This window comes from Etheostoma spectabile, unplaced genomic scaffold (genome assembly GCF_008692095.1).
Source record: "Etheostoma spectabile isolate EspeVRDwgs_2016 unplaced genomic scaffold, UIUC_Espe_1.0 scaffold280, whole genome shotgun sequence".
In the NCBI taxonomy this organism is placed as follows: Eukaryota; Metazoa; Chordata; class Actinopteri; order Perciformes; family Percidae; genus Etheostoma; species Etheostoma spectabile.
Genome location: NW_022605578.1, coordinates 1,625,978 through 1,631,480, shown reverse-complemented (window position 1 = coordinate 1,631,480; position 5,503 = coordinate 1,625,978). Strand labels below are relative to the sequence as shown.

At 46.4% G+C, this 5,503-nt stretch overlaps 1 long non-coding RNA gene across 1 annotated transcript in view; it reads right to left on the bottom strand.

Annotated features, from left to right (window-relative positions):
• Positions 1–284: 284 nt before the first annotated feature.
• LOC116686005 (uncharacterized) overlaps positions 285–5,503 on the bottom strand; it is a 17,334-nt gene continuing 12,115 nt past the window's right edge. The window contains exons 2-3 of the long non-coding RNA XR_004331119.1: positions 4,360–4,367; positions 285–295 (exon numbers count right to left, since the gene is read on the bottom strand). This is a non-coding gene — a long non-coding RNA (uncharacterized LOC116686005). The remainder of the gene's footprint in view (positions 296–4,359; positions 4,368–5,503) is intronic.

Sequence of the window (5,503 nt, the reverse complement as noted above, 5' to 3'; positions counted from 1 at the left end):
AAGTCACCTACCCTGGCCATGTCATCTACAGTGAGGGAATATCCACAGATCCCAAAAAGAGAGTTGTTGTTGAGAACTGGCCTATTCCGTCTACCACTAAGCATGTACGATCTTTCCTTGGGTTTGTGGGGTACTACAGAAGGTTTGTTTAAGGTTTTTCTAAAAACGCAGCACCTCTAAAGGCTCTCCTAGTAGGTTCTGCTAGTATGCAGAAAGGAAATGCAGCCATCAACTGGACCCCAGACTACCAGATGACATTTGATTCCCTGAAGACTGCTCTGGTGAATGCCCCAATCTTGGCATACGCAGACTTCTCAAAACCATTGAATTTTTACACTGATGCCTGCTTGGGAGGCTTGGGGGCTGTGTTGGCACAGCTACAGTATGGCAGAGGGAGTTGTAGCTTACGCAAGCAGGAGCCTTAACCCCACGAAGAGGAATGACCAAAACTACAGTTCTTTTAAATTGGTGTTGTTGGCCCTTAAATGGTTTGTCACCGAAAAGTTTAAAGACTATTTGTGGGGCAATAAATTCCTGGCCTTTACAGATAATAACCCTCTTGTCCACCCAAATACCACTTGGGGTCATATAACAGCGGTGGGCAGCACAGTTGGCAAATTTTGACTTTGAACTTAAGTATGGCCTTGTGCTTTGTAATGCTGACATGTTGTCCAGGTTCCCACAGAAAACAGGATCCAACCTACAGGCCCAAGTGGAGAGAGCAGTAGTGAAGTCAGAAGCCAGCACAGAAGCCACAGACCATTGGAAGAATTGACAGGAAGAGGACCAGTCGGTGGCCCAAATGAAGGGTTGGGTACTTTTCCAAGAGCCGAGGAGAGGAAAGCTTTCCTTCCTGCAACAAAACGCCTCTTAAGGAAATGGAGTCAACTACAGATCCAGGAGGGTGTCTTAAAGCGGAGGGCCCAAGAGCATCATACAAGGTTGAGCCTCTCCCAAATTGTGGTTCCCACAGACAAGACTCATAAGTTGTGGGAAAAGTATTGCCTCAAACCATATGGGCATAGCCAAGATTGAAGGCTTGCTGAGAAAAGCCTTCTACTGGCCCGGGATGGGTGCTGACTTGCAAGTATGGGCATCCACATGTGCACTCTGCACTCAACAGAAAAGAGGACCAAAGGAAAGGGCACCCTTGGTGCCTATTCTTGCATCATACCTTTTGGAAACAGTTTCAATTGACTATTTGTCTCTTGGTAGGCATGGTGACACTTATCCTTATCTGTTGGTAATGACTGACCTCTTCTCAAGGTACGGATGGGCTGTACCTACAAAAGACCAGGCAGCAGCCACTACAACATGTGCCCTTTGGCACCATCTTATCCAGCCATGGGGATGTCCAGAACGAACCCTCTCAGATCAAGGAGCAGCCTTTGAGTCAACCATGGTAGCACAACTGTGCAGTCTGCATGGGTGTGCCAAAGTCCAAACCACACCCTACAGGCCCCAAGGAAATGGGGCCGGCAAAAGACTAGAACAAGACTACAAGACAAGACTATTCTATCTCTTTTAGGAACACTGATTTCAGAACACCGTGTGCAGTGCGGTGGCCAAATCACTTGCCGACTCTCCTGCAGATTTATAACAACCCCAAAATCAAACCTGAGAGAGGGGTAACTCCAGCTTGTTTCAGAAAGAGAGTTAACTTAACCCCAGAGTCAGTTACTATGGTAACTGAGCCTGTAAACCTAACCTGGTCAGGAGCAGGTTTTCTTCTCTCAGTCTCCTCCCTCTGACACAGCGCTCTTTTATTTCCTCTTTCACACATTCAGTCTGTATCAGGCGTTTTAGCGCAGTTTGTTATCTGCATGAATAAAAAACAAGTTGGTTTATAAACCATGTTAGGCAGACTAGAAAAACGTTTTATTCTCAAAACATGGCATTGCCTCATTTTGACAATCCCGTTGATGAAGAAGCTGTTTACTTAGCAGTCGGTTAAACATCAGTCAGGACATGATGTTGAGGCCCAAAATATTATACTATACTATGGATTAGGGCTGCACAATTAATCGAATTTTAATCGCGATCACGATTTAGACTTCCCACGATCAAATTTGCGTGATTGAGCGATTATTTTTTATAAAGCGTCATTTCATAGAACGCTCCGGGTTTTTTGCAAAGCCAATCTGCCGCTCCGTAAAGCCGTCTGATCTTGAGCCAGTCAGAGTAGTTTACTGTACCGCGCAGCTGAGTTTCTAGATGTAGACAGTCCCAGAAGACAGAGTAATGGGTGGAAATCTCAACAGATAGCAGTCGGTTATACGTCAGTCTCAAGGTTTACCAGTTTACCAGTACACGCAACACTTTGTTCCGGCTGTGTTTTTCAGACAACAGCGGTGACCAGTGCTAGTCGGTGCTATAGTGTCTGTTAGCTGTTAGCTAATAGCGTCTGTTAGCTGTTAGCTCCTCTAGGATGCACCGGTGCTAATGTCCTCGCATCCGCTGCACTGCTGTTTATATCGATATGGTTTAATTTTCCGTTACATGACCCATTTTGTCTGTAAAGTCGTGCCTGTGTTGAATCTCTCCTTTACTCTCTCTCCTCTAGTCTCCGAGAGCGGCCGCCGGTCCACACTTCCGACATTTGTCCACAGTTTTAATTTTTTATTAACACAGCTGTATATTGTTAAGTATGAGGGGCAAACCTGTATTTGTACCAGTGTTTCCATGGTAACTCTGCTATCGCAGCCGCCACGGCGAAGAACACAGAAGAAGTTATTGAATGCAACTAACTTCAGTTGGTAGAGTAACAGCGTGAGACGGAGCTGCTGGACCTGGACCTGGGCCAGAGATGTGACCCATTCCGAGAATATCATAGTTCATAAAAATGCGGCGCAGTGAAGATACAGACGTTTCATACACACGATGTGTGTATGCGCCGTTCGACCCATGCTGGACCCGTTCAGAATGATCAGCTGTCTCTCTGTGAGTAGCGTCCATCACACTCCCTCTCGCGGTTATTAATAGCCTACGTGACGACAAAATTTGTTTTGGTAAAATAAACAAATAATCGTCAAAATATTTTGATCAAAATAATCGTGATTATCATTTTGGCCATAATCGTGCAGCCCTTCTATGGATGCATTTTCATTTCCAGATCACTACCTATTTGAGCGGTATCGTTTTTCTTCCCAGTCTATCAGTTCTATTTCACATAGGCTTCGGGTTCTAAGGGCTACGTGATTTCTTTCCCGCCCTTGCATCCAGCACGGGTTCCAATTACATCTGCACACACTGTATATAAACAGAGCGGACCCGTTGCTCAGCTCCCACTTTTTCTTCATGTTAGCAGTATGAAGACAAGCTCGAGTTCCAGTAATGTTTGCCTCTGCCCCAACTGCCGGACCGGCTACATCCTGCCGTCGGACCTCTATCCCCGCTGCGAGACCTGCCTCGGCGCCACTCACGGTGGCCTGGCTCTCATCCTCAAAGCCTCCTGGCAGTTTTACGCCCACCTGCCATCTAAAGCCAATGCCATGACCACGGCGTCCACAGTGGCGTTGTCCAGAGCCATGGCATGGCAGACTGTTGCCCAGCGAAACATCTGGCTCCACAAAGAAGCTACCAACTGACATCAGACGTGAACTTCTGTACGGCCCCATAGCTCCCGATGGACTGCCCCGCCACTCTCTCACTATGCAGACAGCGGGAACAAGCGCCCACTTACTATGGCCAGCACCGCTCATTCACCCGTCTCACCCTGGCCAGCGGGATGAGGGAAACACTAACCCTGCCCCACACGGTGGTGACTAGCCACTGCCCTTTCGACAGAGCTCTGCCATGGGCTGGGTGACACGATCACTTGTCTCGCCCTGCGGCGGAATGGGCTCTGTGCTTCTTTATAGCCATGTCTATAAACAACACACCGACATGCGATAGCATTGATAAGCATGACGCACACCAGTTTGCCTCCTCCCCCCACCTCACTTTGCAGGCATGTCAGAGCTAGAGGAGCTACTGACAAATGGAGCTATTTCCCACATCCCTCCAGGGGAGGAGAACGGGGGATTTTACTCCTGTTATTTTCTCACACCAAAGAAGACAGGCGGAAGAAAGATGCATACTTTCACATCCAAATTATTCCCAGACATAGGAAATTCCTGCGGTTCTTTTTCCAAGGGCCCATTTCCAGTTCAACCAGCTGCCGTTTGGGTACTCACTAGCACCAAGCACCTTTTCCAAGTGCATGGAAACGGCACCTCAGCTACGGAGGAGGAAAGGCATCAGAGTCCTCTTTCGCGATCTCTCTCTCAGCTCTCTGGTCCCTGCGCAATCAATAGTTCATCTGGGCATAACAATAACTCGATTGTCATGAGAGCCAGGCTGTCTACACCGAAACGGGACGCACTGACCTCTCTGTTGGCTTGCATCACACCACACGCCACAGTGGCAGAGCTGTCTGTGATGTGCCTTCTGGGCATGATGTCTGCAGGACACATGGTGGTCCCCCTGGGTCTCCTCCACATGAGGAAAATCCAGAGGTGGTTTTGCCAACGCTCCCATTTGTGGTGGATGCTAACCATCCCTCATTCCATCCAGTCAGACCTGGCATACTGGGGAAACCCCCGGACGGACCCCTTCCACCGGGGTTCCCCTGGGCAGAGTGACGTCAGTCGTGACAGTGCACATAGACCAAGGTTATTATAGTTTTGCACTTTTCAACAGTTTTTATTTTTATTTTGTTTAGATTTTTAGAAGTTTAATTTAGTTTATTTCAAATTTTTGGAAGTGCTTAGTTTTAGTTTAGTTTCTATTAGTTTTAGTCTTTCTTTGTAAAATAGGTTATTTGTCGGGGGATTCAAAAAGGTCAGAAAAAGTATTGTGAAATAATAACTCAACAAAAACATGTATACAGTCAACACAAGACGCAGCAGTAAGTGCAGAATGTGTGAGTGGCATGTTCCAGGAGAAGAACCTCTTTTGGAACTTTGGTTCAAGTAAAGTCATGATCAAATAGGAGTCTGCTTTCTTCCAACTTTCGGTACACTATGATGACAGGCGAGGGACACAGACATGTGTTCAATTTGAACATTTTAATTTCTGATTTTCCACTCGGAAACTATACATGTCTATGGTAAATGTCATGTTTGGAAAGATATAATGTTATTTGCTCTATGAAAGACATTGACAAAGATGAAAACTGAGGACATTTTATTTTTGCAAACAAACATTGCAGTTTTAGTTATGTTTTTTTGTAATACCTCGTTTTAATTTTTATTTCAGTTTCCTACCTAGTTTTTGTTATTTCGTTTGTTTTCGTTAACGATTATGACCTTGACACAGACACTTCCCTTACTGGCTGGGAAGGAATGTGCAAGGCACAGGTGGTGGGAGGAGAATGACTTCCTCCCCGTCTCACACACATTAACTGCCTGGAGCTGTCTATGGTGCTGAAAGTGTTAAAACACTTCACACCAGTGGTGGCGGGGAGTCTTAACGTCGTACAGACAGACAGGGCAAGACAAGGCAAGGCAGCTTTATTTGTATA